Source organism: Sorex araneus, chromosome 4 (assembly GCF_027595985.1).
Source record: "Sorex araneus isolate mSorAra2 chromosome 4, mSorAra2.pri, whole genome shotgun sequence".
NCBI lineage: Eukaryota > Metazoa > Chordata > Mammalia > Eulipotyphla > Soricidae > Sorex > Sorex araneus.
In genome coordinates this window covers 60,409,642-60,434,806 of record NC_073305.1, presented here as the reverse complement: position 1 = coordinate 60,434,806, position 25,165 = coordinate 60,409,642, and the positions used below count along the sequence as shown (strand labels likewise).

The window sequence follows — 25,165 nt, the reverse complement described above, 5'->3', positions numbered from 1 at the left end:
GACATTTTTCCCACTTTTTTGGTTTTGGGGGGCATAGCTGGCAGTGTTCAGGAGACTATACAGTGCTGGGGATCAGATATGCTCTAGCCATTGAGCTACTTCCCCACACCAAAGACTTTCCTTTTTGGATGAGCCTAACCATAGGCTTTGTCCTTTTAACCTGGGGCCTGGGGATGCTTTTGTTTTCAGAAACTCAGATATGCATGGCACTTGTACTATTATTGGGCCATCCCCAGCCCCATAATATATGTCCATACAAACACACATTTTTTTTTTGGTGATAGTTATTAAACTCAAGTCCTCATTCATGTGAAGTAAGTATTCTATCACTGAACTCAATAGCTGTACTAAGAAGAATTGTCCAATTATGTTAAGGGAAGTCTTCAATTTTAAGTCTTGTCAAATGTGGGCATGTTTTTATGTAATTCTAATAGAATTTGGAGAGGAAAACCAGAAGTGGCAAGTCATTCTCATTTTACATCATATTAATGTGATCACTTAATGGAGGTATTATCTGCCAGATTTGTCCACTGTTCAGTTTTTTTTTCCTTTCTGTATTGTATTCTTCAAAACAAAATCACTATGCACAGTCCACATTAAACGTATTGGCTTAAAGATGAACCCAATATTAAGCTGAATAAATTATTTTTTAAGTTTTTTGCTTTTTGGGTCATACCCGGCGATGCTCAGGGGTTACTCCTGGCTCTGCACTCAGGAATTACTCCTGGCAGTGCTCAGGGGACCAAATGGGATGCTGGGAACTGAACCCGGGTCGGCTGCGTGCAGGGCAAATGACCTACCCACTGTGCTATATAGCTCCAGGCCCTGAATAAAATTTCTTTGTCCAATTCCTTTTAAGGGGGGTTATTTAATCACTTAGCATTCTTCTACATGCAAAATGTATCTATTCACTCCAATTTTCTTACCTATTTAATCATTTTGATATCAGTATATACCCAGAGATATTTGTTTTAAATTAGTTCTATTAAAACTATATAATTTGCAAGTTTCTATCCGTTACATTAATACTAAACCAAACCTACATTGTATATTACTATCTTGGGCAATGATCTAATAATATATTATTTAGTTGTTTAAACCACTGAGAACTCTTTCAGTTATCTTTTCTTAAGGGTGAGGAGGGGCTTGGGCCACACCCAACTGTGTTCAGGGCTTATTCTTGGCTCTGCACTCAGGGATCACTCCTGGAGGGGTCCAGGGGTCAACCTGGGTGCCATAGATGCAACCAGATTCAGCCATAAGTCTTACATAGTGCACTATTTCTCCAACTTCTCAGTTATCTCTTGTGTGCCTTCAACAGACCCTAGAATGAGGTGCATAAATGTATATGTTTTTATTACCAGAATTTTCTAGTTTCCTGGCACTAGAATATTTTCTTGGCATATTTTATTTCTTTCTCCAGCTAGAATTAAGTATAGTTACTTTCACTGAAACATAGTATTAGAAACCAAGATCTGGGCTTTTGTTTTATTTTGTCTTGCTTTTATTTTATTTTGAGTTTTTTTAGGGGGGCCACACCCAGTGGTGCTCAGGGCTTATCCCTGGCTCTGAGCTCAAGGATGACTCCTGGCAGTGCTCAGGGAACCATATGTAGTACTGGGGGTCGAACCCTGGTTGGCCACATGCAAGGTAAGCATCTTAACTTCCATGATATCTCTCTGACCCCTTGTTCTACTGTCTTTATCCTTTAAAATTTCAACATAAGGTTGGAGCAAAAGTACAGTGGATCGGGCATCTGCCCTGCATGTGGATGACCCGAGTTCGATCCTTGGCATCCCATATGGTATTCCAAGCCCACCAGGACTGATCCCTGAGCGCAGAGCCAAAGTAAACCCTGAATACCACTGGATGTGCACCCCTATCAACACAACAAAATAGTAAGTAGACATAATTTTCTCCTTCAGTATCTATATTCTATGTGTCTATAACATTAAATTATGAAAAAGATGCTTTTAAGGATCAAAGTACCATCTGAATGGCTACCTTTCAGGTTTGGTAGGGTTACTAAATTCCTTATCATTAGGTACTTCTTTGGATAAAAAAGAGTTGGGTTTTTGTTGTTGTTGGTTTTTCTGGTTCGTTTTCCTGTTTTATTTTTTTCTCTATCCTTGGGGATAGAGAAAATTTAGAATGAAATGCAGTAAGCCTGCTGTGCTATGCAATAGGACCTCCTTTATTACCCAGTATCAAGGACTTTCTCCTCTACCACCCCCCTAGGGCAATCACATAAAGGCAGGGAGAGGCACGGTCCATTTTTGGAATTAAACAGAACAGGACTTAAACCCACACTACAGCTAAAGTCATTTCCTTTATGTAAACTCTTGATTACCTAAGGTAAAAAATAAACTGAAATATCAGTAAGATCTGAATTTTAAATACATTAGTAACAGCTTATAGCAGCAGCTACACTTGCCTATGTAAAGTTTGTATAATTTAATGTTATGAAATTTTCCTTCATTGAGACTAATAAGTTCAACACAAGGACAGAGTGAGAGATTCTAGGGCAGTGGGGACACCTAATGGGAAGCAAAAATATTTCAGTAGGTAACAAAATTTAAAAAAACAGTTAATGCCATTAAACACAAAGAAGAAAGGTCTTCACCTCAGATTTTAACTGCTACAAATGACCTGTGTAACCATGCTATGCCAATAAAATATTTGGTGCCCTCAGATAATTTTTTGAACAGACACATAATCCTGTATTTCTCTGTCATCTTTCTCTCTCTCAATCTGATTATGATTTATAGTGAGCAAACATTTCTTAAGCCTCCATTATGCACTGAGTGACACACTATGCCTGGTGCTTCTAATTAATGAATGGATTATTTTAAAAAAATAGACATTAGGAGCACTTCTTCCATTTTTCCTTCTCAGCAGATCTGCTGAAGCTGATAAAAAAAAAAAAAGTAAGTCAAGTCTTTATAATGATGAAGACACAAAACAGCTTAGAGACACATAGGATTTAGTGTCTACTTCAACAGTTGTCTGGTAACAGTCTAGAAAAGCCAGAACTTCTTTAGCTGTATGACAGATACAATCACACTTATTTCTCAGAGAGAATATACAGAAAGCACAGCCCCAGCCCTAGCACACACGTGGGCTTTAGTTCATGCTCACAATTTGCCTTTCATCACAAACACAACTAGGAAATACTAGGAGGACCCCAATAGGGGAATTCATGTCTTTTTCTCCCTAGCCAATTTTATTCTCTTTGTTTGTTAGCCTTAAAATCATGGCCTTTAAAAAAGTTATTTCCTGTGTCCCAGTCAGTGTTTGATAAACAGTGCACATTCATTTAAGAGGCATGACCAGAATAGACAGGAACTATTAACAGCCATAATGGTTAACATTGTCTGAAAGTTATTTTGTGTGAGACTTGTATGAATATTAGAGAAACCTGTGAGACTTTTAAAATTAGCACTAATTTTAACAATTTTAACTATCTCTAATTTTCAAATAAGAAACAGGCTAGAAAGGGGAAACAATTCATGCAAAACTGCTACCTATTCTAGCTAAGCAGTCTACTCTTACAGAAAGATAGCAAGATTTGATACAAGATTATATCAAACAACTGGATATAAAAACCTTTCTAACCACACATTGCCATTTTTTAAAAAAATACTACTGTATTGGGTGCTAAAGCAGAATGAAAGAATCAACTAAAATTCCTCATTTGCAACAGACTTGAGAACTGGGAGAAGAGCTTTGGATATGGTGCAATACGAAAGTCTTCAAATTATTACTTCCACCCCCCAAAATAATTACAAAGAACAAAATCCATGAAGGTCTCCGAACAATTGAACAGAAAGCAGCAACTCCCAGGTTCAGTTCTTAATTGGCTGACACCAGCATGTGCCACCTGTGGCTCATACATGGATGCAGGTTAATAACACAAATACGCAGCACCAAATCATTAACATGATCCACATTCCCAGAATCCTCAATATACTCGCACAAAAGGCTACTTTAGAATTTCTTAACTCCTTAAGATTCACCACTGGTCTTTTCATCTAAATGAAGCAGATTCCTTAAAATTTCTTTTTTTGGCTTTTTGGGTCACACTCAGTGATGCTCAGGGTCGACTCCTAGCTCTGCACTCAGGAATTACTCCTGATTGCTGGGGATCAAACCCGGGACAGTCGCGTGTAAGGCAAATGCCCTACCCAATATACTGTTGCTCCGGCCCCTTCAAACTGATTTTCAAGTGTTCTCTAAACTGCTTCATCATTTATGTCAACATTTCCAGCATGGGCATTGGTATTACCCTATACCCAGGGCTTTGCCTTTTATAGAGTCTATCCTAAAAATAGTAACAACTTGAGAAGCACAATCAAATTTTTGGTATTAAACTGACCAGAATTTAAATCCCATTTCCTATTTTTAACACTGTCATCTCAAGCAAGTTATTTTACCTCTCTGCAGAAGTGGAGGAAATAACACATGTGGAGCTACAATGCCTGACACGTGCTCAGTGCATTGTCATCATTACTCTCATTCTGCCTATGAAGCTGAGAGTCCACAGAAGAACCAAAGATCACAGAGCAAGAGTAGGAACCTGGGGCTCTCGGGGCCTGAAACCAGTTTTTACTCCTTTCTTTTACAATTTTTTACTAAGCACCATTAAGTACCATATGTGGCAGTGAGGTTGGAGCTGTGAAAAATAAAAAATGTACCTTGCTCTCACAGTACTTCCATTCTGATACAGAAGAAAGTCATCAAACATTCACACAAACTTGAAAGGGGTTTGAAAAGCAAGATACCTGAATATACAGGAGTATTAATAACATATTAATATGTTTAGTAGCAGTTACAGACTGGAGCAATAGCACAGCGGGTAGGGCATTTCCTTTGCACAAAGCCAACCTGGGTTTGAGTCCTCCATCCCTCTCGGAGAGCCTGGCAAGCTACCAAGAGTATCCTGCCCGCATGGCAGAGCCTGGCAAGGTACCTGTAGCGTATTTGATATGCCAAAAACAGTAACAAGTCTCACAATGGAGATGTTACTGGTGTCCGCTAGAGCAAACTGATGAACAACGGGACGACAGTGCTACAGTGCTACAGTGTAATAGTAGTTACAGCTTAGTAATAGGTATTAAACATATTAATAACATGGGGATATAGATAATCTTGTTAAGAGCAAATAACAAAAATATTTGGATGTTATTTTATTTCATTTTGCAGTGCTGGATATGGAATCCAGGACCTGATCGTGGTATTTTTGTCTGCAAGATCAGGGAAAGCTTCTGTGAAGAGACGTCATTTAAACTAAGACCAGACAGTAAGATGAAGTGTTAGGAGATGAGGTTGAAAGCAGGCAGTCCAACCGAAGGGACCCTCAAGACTAAAGCCTCTGAGGAAAGAAGACTACCGAGTTTGAAAAACTGAAGCCATGGCACCTGAGGAGAATGGAGAGAAAGATAGGCAGGTCAACATCCTAAATATAAGCTAAGGGCTTAAGATGCCATACATTCTGGAAGTAATGGGAAACGACCAAAAATCAGGCTGTCTTTAAAGAATCTGCAGCAAAAGGCTCATTCTTTTTTTTTTTTTTTTTTTTTTTTTGGTTTCTGGGTCACACCCAGCGATGCACAGGGATTACTCCTGGCTCATGCACTCAGGGAATCACTCCTGGCGGTGCTCAGGGGACCATATGGGATGCTGGGAATCGAACCCGGGTCAGCCGTGTGCAAGGCAAACGCCCTACCTGCTGTGCTATCACTCCAACTCCAGCAAAAGGCTCATTCTAAGCCCAACTTCCTCAAGTCAGGACTATTCCTACCTTCATCCCATCTATGACACGGCAACTGTAGACTTTTGTTAAGTATCTTTAAGCAACATGAAAGAATATGTATTTTTTGAGAGAGGCTAAATCACTGTCCTCTTTTTTAATCCCACAGATGATGTTTCTATTAAAAGGCTACGGTTAGGTTTGCTATATACAACTGCTGTATTTGGTGTTACCTCTTTTCATTGCTTGACCCACAGTGCCTGAGAAGTAGAGTAAATATCTTTAATCTCTCAAAATCAATGTTCAATAGTTATAAATAGACCCTGTTTTAATAGCTAAAACAAATCTGTCATTCCTAGAAATGGCTGACTAAGAATCTTCTTTCCAATAAATCTTACCTTGTTCAAACAGACCTAAAGAAATAATGTGAAACATTTGTTTTTTAAGTTCTGCTTTCCTTCTTCAGATAGCTTTATCAGGAAAAATCTATTTCATCAATACGGCATTAAAAATATAATCTTTACCTGTTAGGATAAGTCAGATTACATCAGTAATTTTAAAAATCTTTAATTTTAGCCTAAAACAAAATATCCCAACAGAAAGTCTTGCAGTGCTTTTCCTAATTTTCTGAAAATTGTTCAGATTCTCTCTTTGAATATTTAACCATTCAATAACTATTTGGACTATTCATATTAAAAGACTGAATCATAATCAATAGTTCACATGCATTAAAATTTATTTTTGAAGAAAAAAAGATTTATTTTTGGATTTCAGGAAATGAAGGTCAGATAAAACGTTAAAATTGCAATTATGAATGTTACTATGGTGTGCTAGTAATATTCTGTTTGATCTTTTGTGCATCCCTGGGCCAACAGTCCACCATCCTAGCTCTTCTCTGGACCCCACAAGCTGAGTCTAAAAAGAAGAACCACTAGTTTCTTTCAGGAAATGATCCAGTCAGCAGTAACCAATAGAAGACATTACAATGACACTAAATAGGAACCAAAGCAGGGGAGGACAGTTTTACTTACTCTGTCCCCGCCAGGGATGCATTTTCTGGAACCAGCTAAATCCCTGCAGGATGAGAGGCACTGTGTGTGGCTCGCCTCCACAGTACCAGTTCTCCACTGGACTCTCATAATGCGACTTTTCTCCTTTGAACCTACTAGCAATATGAACTTCCCATTGTTCTGGGTCTCTGGTTGACAAGATTACTCTATTACCAGTCCTCTGAAAACAATCCTTCCATTAGAATCTCTTGAAGCATCTAACTTGAACATTGCTAACTGTCAGATCTTAGACTTTAAACCAGAAACTTGTAAAGCCAACAATCCACATCATTTGCGTGCAAGCAATTATCATGCCGGTTATTAATTTCCTGATGCAGTTCCTTCACACCAAGACCTGGAGAAAAGTTAACTTTAAACTGGTCAATAGAGAAGACAGAAGGGCACTTCTGAAAGATGGTTGTCAAAATGTGAGGCAGATATTCACAATTATCTAGACAGGGGTTTGAGAGATGACAAGAATCAAACATTTACAAAGACATGCCACTTCTTCCTTCTCACTGGGTTTTTTCTCCTTGAGGGCTCAGAATCAAAGTCAGCACCACATTGAATAATAGAGGTTATATCACTGCTAGGGAAGTTGCCCCGTGTGTCACTTCACTTCGCTAGCTACTTAGACCTAAGAATCTGTTACAGCCTGGCACACAGAAATAAAGTCAACCATCTTGTATTTCTAATACCTGCTCAAAGATCTTTCTGTATTTCTTTCATTCTAAAATAAATCTTCCTTCTGTACTAAGGGAAAAAAAAAGAGCAATCTGAGAAAATTCTGCTTTTACTCAGCCATGTCTGTCTCTTTAACAGATCTGACCAGATTAGCACTTTTCTTTTCCACAGGAGTGAACTGGCATATGATTACATCGTAATCTGCTCTGAGCTCCTTCTTGGGATTTTTCTTTGACCAAGGTGACTGAATCTGAGGTTAGCTATTAATTGAAATCACCTGGGTGTCTCTAGCAACACTCTACCTAGCTTTCCTTTAGCACACGCCATCTGATGATTACTCTAGTTCTGAATATTGGCCATTCTTTCAAACAACTGATTTAAAGACTTCTTCAGAGGGTGGGAGGTGGGAGGTGGGATTGTAAGAATAGATGAGGCAAATGTCAATAGGCCTCTCCAACAACCACTCCAAAAATCTCCCCTGCAAACAGCAGGCATTAAGAATTAACATGAAGAATTGCTAGGATAAAGACACGGGCCACGACACAGGTAGACTGCCGTACGCAGCTCAATCAACACTGGCAAAGGGCAAAATAGCTCTCTTCCCTCATTTTAGAGGGAAAGCCCTTCTCTATAGTCTAAAGACAACACCTGAGAGTCAGTGAGTTCATGAAAACTTGGTTCATAATTTATGTTCATTTCTATTACTCATTTTTTTAAATTGAGTCACCATGAGATACAGTTACAAAGTTGTTCATGATCCAATTTCAGTCATTCAATGTTCCAATACCCATCCTAGTGTACATTTCCCCACCACCAATCCCCCCCCCTCTCTCTCTCTCTCTCTCTCTCTCTCCGCCCCCCTTCCCTCCTTCCCTCCCCCCCACCCCACTTCTAGGCATTATGGTTTGCAATACATGCATTGATGGGTTATCATATATACCCCTTTGCCTTCTTTTCAGAATTCAGTTCTTGTCCAGAGTGATCATTTCCAGGTATCATTATCATAGTGGTCACATATCTATCCTAACTGCCTTCCCCTCGCCCTTCCACTTGTGGCAGGCTTTCATTCATGAACCAGTCTTCCTGCATTTGGTTTCTACTGTCCATAGGTATTAGTCTCGGGGCTGGAGCAATAGCACAGTGGGTAGGGTGTTTGCCTTGCACACGGCCGACCCAGGTTCGATTCCCAGCATCCCATATGGTCCCCTGAGAGCCACCAGGGGTGATTTCTGAGTGCATGAACCAGGAGTAACCCCTGTGCATCACTGGGTGTGACCCAAAAAGCAAAAAACAAAAAAAACCCAAAATGAAAACATAGGTATTAGTCTCATATAAGATAATTTTACATTCCACAGATGAGTACAATCAATCTATAACTGTCCCTCTCCTTCTCATTCAGCATGGTATTCTCCAGGTTCATCCATGTATAAGTAATTTTCATGACTCTGTTTCTCCTGGTAGCTGCATAATATTCCATTGTGTGATATACCAGTTTCTTTATCCAGTCATCTGTTCTCGGACATTCAGGTTGTTTCCATACCACTCTAAATTCTTACTTGTAAATACTCATATGTATGAATGTGTGGAAATAGATCAAAGTCAATAGTGGTATCTCTGAGAAGCAGAAACATGAGTAACTTTTCTTTCCCTCTATGCATTGTGAATTTTTCCAAAATTTTTAATAACATGTATGATTTTTGCAGCTAGGGAAAGTTATTAAACAAAACACCCTATAAGCATTCATTATAGAAAAATAAAGAGCCAAGTTTATGTCTTGAAACTCAAATATCCAAGCCATATTTCTTAGCTTTTAAGTATTTTAAAATTTTTCAATAAGTAAAATCATTTATAAACTTTATATATATACACACACACATATATATACATTTATATATATATATATATATATTGTTTTGGGAATCACACCTGGAGGTAATCAGGAGCTACTTCCACTTCCTGCTCAGGAGGTCTGCCCCAGTAGTTTTTAGTGACCACGCTATACCAGGGATTGAACCTAGGCCTCCAAAACACAAAACAAGTGCTTCAGCTGACTATCTTTCTGACCCTAAAATTTGTTTTATAAACTCAAGATGTGAAAAACAAGAATGTCTCATTGGATCTAAGGTGTAATTTTTTTCCTGGTACACATCACAACCTGAATAGAGGCAATTTAGACACATGGTGTCCAACAACCAGTCTACTGACTTCAGCTGGTCCCAAGGCATACTATGGTTGAATATCACTGATTTACAGCCTTCAGAGTCAAATTTCACCATTTTCACACTCTGAACAACTTTTACCACATGAAATCAGACTCTTTTTCTCTGTCAAAATACCATATGGAGGATATATAATTTTATGAAAAGCAAACTGCGATATAATAGCAAATTAGTGTGTCTTCTACTATAAATGCTAGCTAATAAAAACTTTCATTGATTCTTGACACCAGATATCGAACAGAAAGCTAAATCACTGCTGGTTGTTAGCTAAAGGAATAAAAACACTAAGAAACCCTAACCATTATGAATGATGTCATGACTATTTATTAAACAACTGATTTTTCAGTTTAGCATGATTTATAGTTCTAAACAGAAGCTGGAACACTCTCTTTTCTATCTTTTTCATGATATATTATAGGTGAGCATGTGTCATTTAAGTCTTAGAGTGTTGAAATATATTATCAGGGAATTTTAGAAACCATAGATATCTTTAGTAGTTTCAGCAAGCTGGTAAATCTGTCTTAAGGTAATGGCAAATGGTTTTCCTTTTTTTGTTTGTTTGTTTTTTGTTTTTGGGCCACACTCAATGATGCTCAACTGTCTTAAGGTAATGGCAAATGGTTTTCCTTTTTTTGTTTGTTTTTTTGTTTTTGGGCCACACTCAATGATGCTCAAGGATAAGTTACTCCTGGCTCCGCACCACAAATCACTCCTGGCAGTTTTCGGGTTGACCACTCGCAGCACATATTCTCTGTAGCACTGTGCCTGCCTCATATGGCCCTGGTGGCCCCAGCACCACTGGGAAGACCCAACAACAAAAAAGCAAAATAGTAACAAAAAACATATAGACTCAGAAAAATAAAATAAAGGTTGACTTTTTTTTTTTTAAGAACTTTACAAGTGCTCTTTTCAAGATTAAATTCACAGAATTCTAAAGGCTCAAAATGTCTGCTAAACTGACACCATAACAACTTAGAAATGAAAGAGGAAAAGTATTTGTTTCTAGGTTTGGCTGCCACTCAGCAGTAGCACTGTCGCAGAACTGCTGTCCTGTTGTTCATCAATTTGCTCGAGTAGGCACCAGTAACATCTCCATTGTAAGACTTGTTACTGTTTTTGACATATCAAATACACCATGGATAGCTTGCCAGGCTCTGCAGTGTGGGCGGGATACTCACATGGATAACTACTGGGGGTATTTGGTAACCACATGTGATGGCCAGGATCCACCCTGGGTCAGCCTCATGCAAGGCAAGGGCCATACCCACATTACACTATTTCTCCAGCACGTGGAAAATGAACAGCTTTTAAAATCAGTATTGTTAACAAGGTGAGAAGTTGTAGGAATGTGTGCATGAAACAGAAAGAAAAACACACGGTTTAAAAAGTGGTATTAGATGTTAGAAGAATGTTCTAAAAGTTATAAAAAAGTTTTGAGATATTTGTTTTTACAAAAAGTCTAACCAAACAAGAACCACTTTATTACCAGTACAGTCAAGTTGATGGTTCAGACTCTAAATGAAACTTTAGACACAAGGAGGAAAGGGCCTAATATACAATTCTATTACTTACAGAAGAACACTGTCTGGGGATCCATATTAAATAAAAGTGTGAATTATTCCTCTAAAATCTTCTTGTAGTGGTGAACTTAAGCACTAGAAAACAGAGATGACAATTTAAAAGAAGAGTCCTAAGGTTGGGAAGAAAAGTTACTATACCACAAGGTGGTAATTACACGGTAGGGAAGTTAAGGCCAGACTGAAAGGCTCCAAGACAGACTTTAAAACCAGCTAATCATGACAAGTAAAGGAGGGGTAAATCAGCTCAACTGACTATATGTGGGCAAATAAAATGATGATGTTTATTCAGCCAAAGCATGAAAAAACAAAAATGGCTATCAATGCCCAAGACAACATGAGCTATCTCCCTGACACACCAGTGTCCCTCAGTAAGAGAGGCTAAATATAGATTCACCTGACCCAGTTCAAGCCAGAACCCTGGAAAACAGAAAAAGGGCCATTTCTTAAAAAAAAAAAAAAAAAAAAAAAGGGCCATTTCTAGTTGGTCAACCGTTTTTCTAGTATAGCCTTCAGAAGAAGTCTGGAGAGTCAGAACACCTGAGTTCTCCTGTTTACAGTTCTATGTTACAGAAGAAACTACTTCCCTTTTCTACATCACGTACCCAGCTGAAATACAGGGTAAGATCTAATCAGCACTACCTTCCAAAGACTACAGTATAAAGTAAAACAGAAGAATGTATGTGGAAATGCTCTAAATAAAATCACATTCAATGGCTGAAGCTCAGCCTTATAGAATGACCTTGCACATGACAGGCCTCCTGCAATCCCTAGTTCTTCAAAAATATTAAATTAATGATAATAATAAATATACAGTAATAAAATAAAAATCAAATTATTTGGACATTTTGCCATCTGAAACACCTGAAATTATTAAAATTACGCTATTAAAGATATTAAGTTATATGAAGGACATACTACTAAGGACAGTACTACAGTGCCACTACTAAGGGTATAGGCTGTCTCTTTATCCTTCGACCTTTAAGGTCTAAAATGCTGGTTTTTTGTTATTGAGAATTGCTTCACATATACATGGTGTTCTACCACTGAGCTCATCAAGCCTAAAATGCTTAACATATTAATAAGGTTACAATAAAAAGTAGTTAGATACCAGACAATAGAAAAAAATATGCAGGGTAGGCTTGGAGATATTAAGTAATGAGGTCAACAACCATATTATCATACTGTGTCCCAATAGCATCACTACGCACTCTAGCACTGTCCTCCCGTTGTTCATCGATTTGCTTGAGCAGGCACCAGTAACGTCTCCATTGTGAGACTTGTTACTGTTTTTGGCATATCGAAGATGCCACAGGGAGCTTGCCAGGCTCTGCCGTGTATCACTATGCACTAGTAAAATGTTCTTAGCAGGGAAACTCCCTCTTTAAAAAATAGTTCACATACTTTTCTTTAAAAATCAGGGAAATACATAAAATGTTTTAGAAAAGATTACCATGTAAAAATGGATAGATATTATTGTACTTACAGCTAAATGTACTTCAGTTAAATGCTGATTACTTGAAATGGAAACAGATGGTATGGAACTCTTTAAAAACGTTCCTCAACCTGGCATTTAACAAACCATGGAGACACATGGTACGTGATGAAGAATCTGGGAAGGTCACCTGGTGTTACAAATATTCAATGTGATAAGTGATGCACAAAGCTACTCACACAAGGCAGCCTACAAATAACTGGACAGTGGATAACCAAATACTGATGGTTTTCTCTGAGTCTGGCAACCTCTTCCCTTGCTGGGAGTGACAACTTACCAAGTAGAAGTAACTCCGCATCTGCCAGCACTGTGTCACTCAGTAAATAAGAGACTTAAAAAAAATGTTGGAGAGGTCAATAATTAGTTCAGCACCCCAAGAAGTCTGTCTATTGAGGCCTGTTACCTCAAATCACAAAGCCACTCTAGATCTGATCCACTCTGAGGCCTGGTGTTTCAGCTCTACTGTCAATTTTGGGAGCCAACACCAAATCATTCAAGTAACCTTTAGTTTTTCCTCTTTAAGGAAAAAATAAAGCCAGATTTCATTTCTATGGCTTACAACAAAAAAAATCTTACTTGATTAACTATTATTCTGCTTATAGAAAAATTATTTTCTTAAAAAGAAATTTAATTTGATTGGAAAGCAATGTAAACTATTAATTTTATACAAAAAACAAAAGCATGTATCATGGAGCAAAGTACAAAATCCACATAAAATTTAAGTATTGGATTTTTAAGATTCTTTAAAGATCTACTTCCTTTCATGCCTCCCCTCCCTCGTTCCCATATTCTTTATTCGGGATGAGGGGAGCTTGGACCACACCCAGCCGTGTTCAGGGTTTATTCCTGGCTCTATAGTCAGGGATAAAGGTAAAGCCAGGGACTGAGCCACAAAGTTGGCTATGCATTAAGCAAACATCTAACCCCTGTACCATTCTCTCAGGCCCCCATGCAAATTTCTTTAGATATGAGTTTAAGAAGCACGAGTATGGGGATAAACTTCCCATAACTTTTAGGATTTGCTTCCAACTTTGTAAAAGATCTAAGGTAAGTTATTTAACAACTCTAAGACATACTTGTCATGTCTTCAAAATGGGGATAATAACAGCTATTATATTCCAAAAAGATAATATAGAGAAGCATTTAGCACGGCTCCTCACAACAGAGTTTATGAGTCACAATACACAAAAAGGGTTTGGTTAACAGAGTATATGCTATGGTGTAACGCTCAAAAATAAAGTCAGTCATATTGATGTGATCACAGCAGAAATGGCCAAAGACTTAACAGAAGATGATATTCTAATGAATACTGAAGAATATTGCCCAATGGTTTGGAAAATATGTGTAGTAAAGTTGATTCCCATACCAAACTTAAAACCTAAATATATGGTAATTAATAGCTTTCAGACTTAGCATAAAGTCCACTTATATTTCTATTGTATTTTGAGATACTCTGTCATGTTATATTTCAAATTATAGTTTAAGAACTTTTCCCCCCTAACAACTTTAAGTATAGTTTTGATTTAGTCATTCAAATCATGCAAGTCTTTAGTAATTATTTTATCCATTATATCACCTTCACCTATTTTTATAGCTACAGTAACTGAACGACTAAAAATAAAATACAAACCCTGTTTGCAAAAATGGTTCTCATTATTTTCCACATCACTGAATGCCCACCCCCACCTTTCTTATAGGCACCACCTGTAAGATAACAGTAACCAATATGTCCCATTAAAATATATATGTGCACATATGTGAGTATGTGTGTGTGTGTGTGTGTGTGTGTGTGTGTGTATTTCAAACCATTGAAATCTTGGCTAGTCTTGCAGCATGACTCAATAGAATGTGGTACGATGACACTGTGTGACTTCTAAGTCTCAAGTCCTACAGTTCTCACCTTCTTGGAACATAGTACTCCATGTGAAGACATTTGGTCTAACTGCCGAAAGATGAGATCACATAGAGCTCAAATGAGCTGTCCCAGCCTGAGGTCCAGAATGAGCTCTGATGGAAGCCTTGGGAAGACAATAGCCACATTAGTGACTTCAGACCAGTCAAAACAAACAGAACTACTCTGCGCTAATTGTGAGTAAATGAATGATCTCTGTCTTTTTTTTTTTTTTTTTTTTTTTTTTTTTGCTTTTTGGGTCACACCTGGCGATGCACAGGGGTTACTCCTGGCTCTGCACTCAGGAATTACCCCTGGCCATGCTCAGGGGACCATATGGGATGCTGGGATTTGAACCTGGGTCGGCCGCGTGCAAGGCAAATGCCCTACCCGCTGTGCTATCTCTCCAGCCCCAAATGATCTCTGTCTTAAACCAAAAAGTTTTGGAACAGGTTGTTCTAACACATGTCTTAAAATAAAGTCTTAGAATTGCATTGCATGTCTATCACATCTGTTTCTTAAATATGAAAAACATCTTCATGAATTATTTTATATTTATTCCAGGCATTTTCTAAAACTTAGTATAAATAAACTTAGTAGCCCAATGTTGGCAAATAAGTATGTCACAGCAAATTGTGACTATACTTCTTTCTTATTCTTCATGAGATAATTAATATGAATAATTCTACAAAAATACTGAATGTATCTCAGTCAGAGCTTGGGGTTTTATATAGTAGGGAGTAGGACATACCCTAAAGCCAAATAACATCAGCAAAAAATTTCTGAAATTATCATATTTGCACCACAAGATGTTAAGTGTGAATGAGCTGAAACGGAAGGTACCTAGCTTAGAAAACAAAAATGAAACAAAATTGCTATGCTTCATTCCAAAAGTAAAGTCAAGGCAGACTCTCTCATTTAACTGTTTTTGCACTGGGCATTGTCTTCCATATACTTTAAAGATGACCAAACGCCCCTTCTAAAAGATTACTATATGCTGTCAAGCTGTTTTGAGTCACTATTCCACAAATATGTATGGAGCATCAGCTGTGTGTCAGTGAGTTGGCAGACCCTGAATAATCTTTATATTTATTATAGAATAGGGATACAGAATAAAGAGAAGCAATTTAGTACCAGGGTAAAGGAAACATGACCAGGCAAAACTAGAGCAGTGTTTCTCAATCAGGGGCCCCATTGCCCCTGATGGGTCTCTAGGATATACCAAGGGGCCAATAGGTGAAAACTGATAGACAGGGGCCACAACTTAAGACCAGGGGTCAGTTAGTAGAATGCAGGAAAAGGAAAAGGAAGAAAACAGGATCAGAAGGGGGCCATGGTCCGAGAGGAGGTTGACAAACACCGAACACACTGGTGGTCTTGGTCAAAGTACCGCATGTAGTTAAAGAACTTAAAATAATAACAAGTGTGGCAAATAAAGTTCTTCAATCATGTAAATCATTATCTAGAAGGGCAGAAATATTAGCTAATAATCATTACTAGTATTATCATTGATAATTAGTCATTATTATATACCCTTGTTCTTCCCACAACTTCATTACTACTAAGCAGCTGAAACTCTAAGCACTGGTCTCATTAAAAATATATATTTTTTGTTTATTCTAATGGACTGGAGCGATAGCACAGTGGCTAGGGCATTTGCCTTGCATGCAGCCAACCTGGGTTCAATTCCTCTTTCTGTCTTGGAGAGCCCAGCAAGCTACCAAGAGTATCCCTCCCACAGAGCAGAGCCTGGCAAGCTACCCGTAGCCTATTCCATATGCCAAAAACAGTAACAAGTCTCACAATGGAGATGTTACTGGTGCCCACTTAAGCAAATCAATGAACAATGGGTGGGACGAGCCATCTCCCAGCCTTGCCTCAACATTTTTAAATTTGTTTTACTTCATTCTTTTCTTTGAGTCACACTCTTTTATGCTCAAGGCATAATCCTGGCTCTGTTCTTGGGGGTTATTTCTTGGTAGTGTTGGAGTATCATATACAATATCGGGGATGGATTTGGGATTGGCGATTTGCAAGGCAACTGCTTTATCCTCCGTATTTTCGCCAAACCTTGCATTATCCTTTTTAATTTTTATTTCATTATTTATTTGGGATTTGGGCCACACCCAGCTATGGTCACTGGCTCTGCGCTCAGGGATCACTCATGGTGGCACTCGGGGGACCTATGTGGTATCAGGGACTCCCTGGACCACTTTATCCTTTTAAAAGCCTGCACAGTATTTTGCTGTATGAGAAAGTCTTCACTGACTTAATCAAGTCTTTATTAACGGACACATTTATTAATATAAACATGTTATTTTGTTTTGCTATTCTATTAAAAATAAAACAGGGCAGTATACGTCTTATGCACACATAACCATTATTTCCTGTGATTAATTTCTAGATTTTATCTTATAATTATGGATTTGTATTACCCAGAATCATTCATAAAATGTGGTGATATTCATAAAATATGGTAAACCAGGTTCACCTTTTTAAAAAGAAAAAACATTAAATTTAAAAGTAATAATTTATTTTACCACAAAATAGCAAAAAAAAAAATTAAACGCATTTTACCTCTAAATATCTAAAAATAGCAACTCATGCTCTGATACATTGGTTGTGCATTTGGAAAGGGAAATGATAAAATATCTAGTAACTTCTAATGGTTTATTTGAGCAAAGTGATGTCTTTAAAAGTTAAAGTCTAGAAAGTGCACGCTTGCTTACTGTAAAATAAGCAAATTAGGAGAGAATTTTAAAAGGACAAGAGTCCCACCAAAAAACAAAAACAAAAAAAACAGTTACAGAAATTACCATGTCACCAGATACGAACTCCATACACTGGCCAAGAAAGAAGGGCTGAAAAAAGATGAAACTAGGACCAGAGAAATAGCGGTGTTAAGATGCATGTTTTGATGGGGCCGGAGCGATAGCACAGTGGGTAGGGCGTTTGCCTTGCACGTGGCCGACCTGGGTTCGATCCCCGGCATCCCATATGGTCCCCCAAGCACCGCCAGGAGTAATTCCTGAGTGAAAAGCCAGGAGTAACCCCTGTGCATTGCTGGGTGTGAGCCAAAAAGCAAAAAAAAAAAAAAAAAAAATGCATGTTTTGCAAATGCGACTATATTAAACTAAGAAGCTTCTGCACCTCAAAAGAAACAGTGATCAAAATACAGAGAGAGCCACAGAATGGGAAAGAATATTTACCCAAAACCCATCTGATACGGGGTTACTATACAGATATACAAGAAAAAAACCTCCAACCTCATCAAAAAATGGAGAGAAGAAATGAACAGAAGCTTCCTCAAAAAAGAAATACAAATGGCCAAAAGGCACATGAAAAAATTCTCTACATCACTAATCATCAGGAAGATATATCATTTCACACCACAGAGACTGGCACACATCAAAAAGAATAACCAGTGCTGGCGCAGATGTGGGGAGAAAGGGACTCTCTTTTTCATTGTTGGTGGGAATGCCGACTGGTCCAGCCTTTTAGGAAAACAATATGGCCATTCCTTAAAAAACTAGAAACTGAGCTTCCATATGACCCAGCAATACCATTTCTGGGAACATACCCCGAGAGTGCAAAAAAGCACAGGAGAAATGACATCTGCACCTGTATGTACATTGCAGCACTGTTCACAATAGCCAGAATCTGGAAACAACCCAAGGGCCCCAGAACAGACAACTGTTTAAAGAAACTGGTATATCTATACTATGGAATACTATGCAGCTATTAGGAAAGATGAATTCATGAAATTTGTTTGTAAGTGGATGGTCATGGAGAGTATCATGCTAAGTGAAATGAGTCAGAAAGAGAGGGACAGACATAGAATGACTGCACTCATTTGTGGAAAATAAAATATCATAACATGAGACAACATACAAGGATAGTAGAGATGGGGCCAGGAAGACTGTTCCACTGTTGGAAGCCTGTCCTATGAGCTGGGGAGAAGGCAAATAGAGAAGGGATAACTAAGTCAATGATGGTTGGAGGGATCGGTCGGGATGGGAGATGTGTGCTGAAAGTAGATAAAGGACCAAGTGAGAGCCTCTCATTATCTATATTGCAAACTATAATGCCCATACAGAGCGAGAGAGAAAGAGGGGAAACTGTCTACCATAGAGGCAGGGGGAGAGGTGGGATGAGTGGGATACTGGGGACATTGGTGGTGGAAAATATACGCTGGTGGAGGGATAGGTGTTCGATCATCGTATGACTGAAACTCAAACATGAAAGCTTCATAAGTGTAGCTCATGGTGATTCAATAAGAAATTTTAAAAAAGGATGGTCACATGCAGGCAATCTCCTTTGATCCCTGGCACCACATGGTCCCCCAGCATCATTGGCACCACAGGATCCCAGTAGCATTGCATCCATAGGACCTGACATTGAAAAGCAGGCCCAGTTGGTTGAGCACTGCCAAAGGATACCCTCCTCCCCGGCCTCCCAAACAAAGATGCAGCATTCCTCAAGGCTTCTGTGATAGCCAGATGAAATTACACTCGGACATATATCAACATGCTCTACACACACCAATCCTGGATCTAACCTCCAAGGGTTAAAACACAAGAGGAATCATTGTGTGTTTTATTTAACCAAACACCAGGCAGTAAGGACGTGAGGGAGGTTGGGATACAGATTTCCTTAAGGCAAGTGTCTATTTCGAAGCCTGAGAACCTAACAATATCAATTACTTCCCTTCCAGGGCACAAAAAGAATTGCAGCAGCCAGATGCCTAAACAGTCCCAAAGGCAATTGATTCTCTTCAAAACCATCACCCATGGCAGGGGAAAATCAAGTTCTATGAAAAAACTGGGCAAGGTGAGAACATTTTTAACAAAATATTTGGTGATGAAGCATACGCATGTGCAAATAAGAGAAAACCACAGACTGTAACTGTGAACCTATCAGTGAAGTTTCATCACAATGGGTAGAAAAAGAAATGGTAGGGTTGGAGAGATAACACAGTGAGTAAGGTACCTGCCTTGCTGGGTTGACTCAGGTTCAATCCCTGGCACCATATATGGTTCCCTGAACCCCACCAGGAGTGATATATGAATACAGGGCCAGGAGCAAGACCTGAGCACAGCCATGGACCCCAAAACTTTTTAAAAATATTTTTTAAAATTTTGGGGTGAGTGGGAAGGAGGAAGGTAGGACTTGGTGAAGCCACAAACCTAAGGAACTTAATGGTCTATTATTTTAAACAAGGGGTCAGCAATATAGTCTGTGCTTGGTTTAACTTCTACTGCCTGTCTACTGAGCCTAGAAATATTTTTTGTGACTTTTAACAGTTGGAGTTTTTTGAAACATTTGCATGTCATAAAAAAATATCTGAAATGGAAACAGTGTCCAGAATCAACCACACCCATTCATTTAATGTCTGTGGCAGTTTTCTAGTTTTACTGTCAAGAGTTGAGTGACAGAAACCTGGAAGATGAAATTGAGAACATTTGTTACCTGGTCTTTTACCAAAAAAGTCATTGACAAATGTTTAGTATAGTAATGTATCATTTGGGTGTGCTTTTTTTTTTCCTTCTTTTAACCACATCTGGCTCTGCGCTAAGGGATCACTCCTAGCAGTGCTCTGAAAACCATATGCTGTCTGGGATCTTAACCAGGGTCAACCACAGGCTAGGCAAGTACCTTACCCGCTTTACTATCTATCTGGCCCCTCTTCATTTTTTATTGGTTCACAGTTTTAAACCTGTGCTTACTCACTGGCTCCTGACATTCCTAGGATTTAGACATATAACTTTACCTGGCTAGCACAGAATGCAACTTCACAGCTCCAAACACCAGGGAGGTCTAACAGGGACTTTAGGAGCTGGGTTACTTGCACAAGGTAACAATAAAGATGTGAAAGGCTTTTTAGGATGGTTGCAGGTTTGTGTGGGAATGAGTATAACAAAGGTTTTCTCTTTGAAAGGACATAATAGGTCCAGAGAGATAGCTCAATGGACCAAGTACATGCTTCGTTCGCATGTAGGAGGCCCAGGTTTGATCTCTAGCACCATGTGGTGCTCTGAGCATTGCCAGTAGTGACCCCCAAGCAGAGAGCTTGGAATTACCACCAGCACCACCGGGTGTGGTCCCAAAATAAATAATAATACATATTAGTGAGAGGATAAAAGGTTATCTCCTTCTAAAAATAAGTATTAAAACTATCCTAAGAAGTACTACCATTTTTTGAACATTCAATAGTTCTAAGAGTAAGCAAATTTAATGGTCATATTTTCTCCAGCAGCTCCGCTTTCAAAGCAGCTCACCTAGTGCAACTCCCAAGCTCAGTACAATTGCAAAGCTCAAGTCGGTCTGATTCTACGCCCATGATCATAACCATTATCCTACTGGAACGAAGAAGGCGCAGATGCTCACAATGAATAAATGAGAGGAAAAGGAAATGACCATAAGAAAAACCGAAGTCAGTTTACTTTTATGGTCATGAGTATTACATATATTAGTATATTCCTCTTTTTCAAGCTCATACTACTTAAAATTAAAGAAATTAATATGTGTGTATGTATGTATATGTATTTGCCTGGCCGAGTAGGGACAGAATTAGATAGCCAAAGTTATAGATGTAATTTCTGTCCATGAAATCCTTGAGTTGTCTTTGATGGTCCCCAAAAGAAGGAATGAGCACACGTCTTTAGAGGTGATGTCAATCCTAAAATACCTCTACTAGGTGGGTATTACCCAGATGAGAAACTAAAAAATAAGACGTGTTAAGTAGCTATACTGAATAAAAGAATACTATTTTCAGCTTTAGTCTGTTTTGAGTTAGATATTATATTTTTCACCACACTCTACTGTCTCGTCAGGAGACACATATTCTTAGAATGGGTACTTCCAAATCACAATTCATATTTTCTGGAAAATAAGTATAAAGAGTAGGGTCAAATGAATCATTTACTCCCAAGAGGTGATTATCAAAATCAAGTCTCTGCTTACTGATCGTCAACCTGGTCTAATATTTCAACTATGATTTAAAAAAGTGATAATGCACAGAGCTCTAGCATTCATAGCCCTTTCTGTGTGTGCCTGGTTTATAAATTGACAAATTTTTATGGCAGTAACAAAATGGAAGTGCTTTGCATCTCTAAGGCTGTATGCCTAGGCTAAAGAAAACTCTAAAAGGCAAGTCTGGAGAATTCTACAAATACCTACTTTGTCTTAAGGGTTTCCCTTATTATAATTTTCATTTTATTTGATTTAAAAAAACATATTTCTGACTTTCATGATCCAAAATTTTTTTTATAAAACTAAAGTGAAACTTTCCAGAAAAATACTTACCCCCAAAAATGTTTGGGTCACAACCATGAAGGTTCAGGAATGTCTGGAAGTTCATTTATGGATCCCTGGGGGTCCACAAACTCCAGGACAAGCCTTGCTCAAATACCATATTATAGAACTCTTACATCACTTCACCAGCCCAGCGTAAAAACCATATAGTTAGCCCTATCATTATCCTCCATAGCTCCCCCAAATTAATAATGAACAAAATTCCTTAAATTCAACTTTTATACTCAAATACACCAAGGCTATGATGAAAATAGTTACCAAATCTATGATCACTTGTAAGTTTAAAGCTCTGATCAGTTTTTGACACAGCTTGAATGAAAAAATTGTATTAGAATTTAAAATCTGCAACTCCTTTCTGCTCAGAGAATTCCCAAGGGGGAAGGTGGGGGGAAAATGTTAGTATAGCAGAGAGTTTAAGTCCTTCCTAATTTAACATTTATAAACATGCTAGTATAATTCTATTTACTAAAAAATGTTTTGTATTATATATGATATAAAAGATCAGTCAAAAGAATTTTAAAATGTTTAACACAGGACCTGTGTCAATGAAATTGTGAGTTAAATTATGTGGCTCACAAAACATGTATTTTTGAAGGTCACATGGCTCAATTTTTTGTTTCTACCACTAATCTTATTATTTTAGAAAACGTTCACTACCATCCAAAAATGCATGTTAGAAAATTAATGTACAAGTGTTAAACCAGGATTCATCTCTAAGCAACTGATGAAATGTCTCATAAAAGCTTAACAGGGGCCAAAAAGATAGTACAGATGGTAAGGAATTTTCCTTGCACACAGCTCACTTAGGTTCGATTCTCGGCATGCTGTATGGCCCCCAACCCCCAATCCCTCCAGATGTGATCCCTGAGTGCAGAATCTGAGCCTGAGCACTGCGGAGTGTGCCCCCACACCAGACATACACACACATACACACACACACACACACACACACACACACACACACAAATTAAATAACAGGACCAGAGAGATAGCTCAATAAATTAAAGCATATACTTTGCATGCAGGAAGCCTTGGTTCAAACTGTAGCACTGCACTGTCCTGAACACACCAGGTGCCATCCAGAGCACTGAGAATAAGTGACTGCTGAATACTGCAGGGTGTGCCCCCTTCCAAACAACAAAAATCAAAACCCCAAATTAAAAAATTCAGCTGTTATGGGGGAGGGGGGCAATGATACTTTATCTTACCCAACTTTAAACATTAAGTCAGTGCTGTTTAAAAATCAGTATTATGACAAGGCAAAGTATCACACAACTTAAAAGGGGCAATTCAGGATTAAAGATCTTGCCTTACACGCAGCCAAGCCAGGCTAGATCATAGGAGCCTCCTATGATGTATCCCACATCCCCACCTATGCGTGCCAGGAGTGAGAGTATTCTGAGCACACTATCAAGGATAAACCCTGAACACCTCTAGTGTAGGCCACCTCCTAAACAAAAATAAAAGGAAGTAAAAGGAACCATTCATCTTTTGATAATTACCTTCTACAGTAATTATCCTTACCAAAATACCACCTGTGATAGACAAATGACACTTTCGCCAATAGTTGTACTACCTTAATTTTATTTTTACCTTGTCACTAAATAATTCTCAGGGACGGAGAGCTAGTACAAGGGTAAGCTGCTTGTCTTGCATGCACAGACTGGGTGAGCTCTCTGGACCATATGCCTTATACAAATGTTCCTACCAGGCCCACCAAGAATGATCCCCGAGCACAGAGCCAGGAGTAAGCCCTGGAACATCTTCTGGTCTGGCCTCCAAACCAAAAAAAAAAAAAAAACCAGCCAAAGGGATATAGATCGGCGGGTAGGGCGCTTGCCCCGACCCAGGTTCTCTTCCCAGCACCCCATATGTTCTCTGAGCCTCACCAGAAGATGCCTGAGCACGGAGCAGGGGTAAGCCGGAGGACCCAGCACCCAGTAGTAAGTCCTGAGCACCGGCAGGTGTGGCCCCCCGAAAACCGAAACAACACAAAAATTTAAGATGAACTTTTTTAAACCAAGTCTTCTTTACTTCAATAACCAAGAAAAATGTGCGGGTCTGCTTCCCAGTCACGGTCACCCCTTTACGACAGTATCAAAGTCGAGGGGAGGTTTCACACCCTGGGGGTGGAACTAGTTACACCCAAGGTCCCCTCAAGTTTTTGTGCCAAAAGTAAAAGGCGCTAACTCTTGTGAGCACTCCTAAAGAGCAGTACGGAACATTCAACTTTCTGTGAATGAAAATAATTTTACATATACTCACCCCCCTTTCCCCCAGGTGAAATACACTAGACTATCATACATCTGTTTTTACAACTCTGTAAAAAAAAAAAAAGAGAGGAAATTTGGTGAATAAACCCAACTTCGGCAAGGGACCTGCAACAATCGAATCCAACCTAAATCAGCAGTTTCATCGGGGAGAAGAAGAGACAGGGTATTTTGGGGGGAGGAAGGAGAAGCAGCACCGGTAAAAAGGAGAAAATCATCCCATGCCCGATAAACCCTCAAACCGGGTGTCCGAATTCAAACCGGCTCCTGGCAGCTGACGAGCCGGCTGGAGAGCCAATCACCCTTTCCCCCTGCCTCCCACCACGTCAAGGTTGCCATTTACGAGAAACTCATCAAAGTTGGAGCCGAGTGACTCTGGGGGAAGAGATGCCAAGAGGCTCTGCCGGGTGCTCCGGAAACGTGGAACTCGACCGACACGGGCGTCGCGGCTCCCGGAACGCCCCCCCGCTCCCCCCCCGCGCCCCCCACCCCCACCCCGCCCCCCGCGACCCCCTTCGCTCTCCACTCTCCCTCCCACCCGGCAGTCACACAGACGATCTCTCGAAAATCCCAAAGAAAGAAAGGGATGCCCTTCCCCGCCCCCATTTATTCCCGAGCGGCGACGCGAAGCCGGCGCCCGGCGTGGACTGCGGGCCCCGGGCTGGCCCCCGCTCGGCTCCCGAACTCCGCCCGGAGGTCGCCAAGTTTCCCGTCGCCCGACACGCGCCCGAGCCCCGGAGCGGAGCGGCGGCGGCGGCCGGGGCTGGGCGCCCGGGAACCCGCCCGGCGTGAAGCACCCACGTTCGAGCTCCGCCCGGGCGCGCGTGGGCGCCAACTTCGCGGGTCCCCTCGCGCCGCCGCCGCCATCCCCCCTTCCACCACCCCCGTCACCCACCCTGTCGGGGTCCCTCGCCCCC

The 25,165-nt window shown here is 39.6% G+C and overlaps 1 protein-coding gene across 3 annotated transcripts in view; it reads right to left on the bottom strand.

Moving 5' to 3' along the window:
• ATXN7 (ataxin 7) overlaps positions 1-22,085 on the bottom strand; it is a 154,877-nt gene extending 132,792 nt beyond the window's left edge. For 2 of the 3 annotated variants that reach the window (XM_055135023.1, XM_055135022.1), the window contains exons 1-2: positions 21,970-22,085; positions 14,674-14,791 (exon numbers count right to left, since the gene is read on the bottom strand). The gene's annotated coding sequence lies outside the window, so the exon portion shown is untranslated. The remainder of the gene's footprint in view (positions 1-14,673; positions 14,792-21,969) is intronic. The other variant, XM_055135025.1, reaches the window with a different exon arrangement.
• Between the last annotated feature and the right edge of the window lie 3,080 nt (positions 22,086-25,165).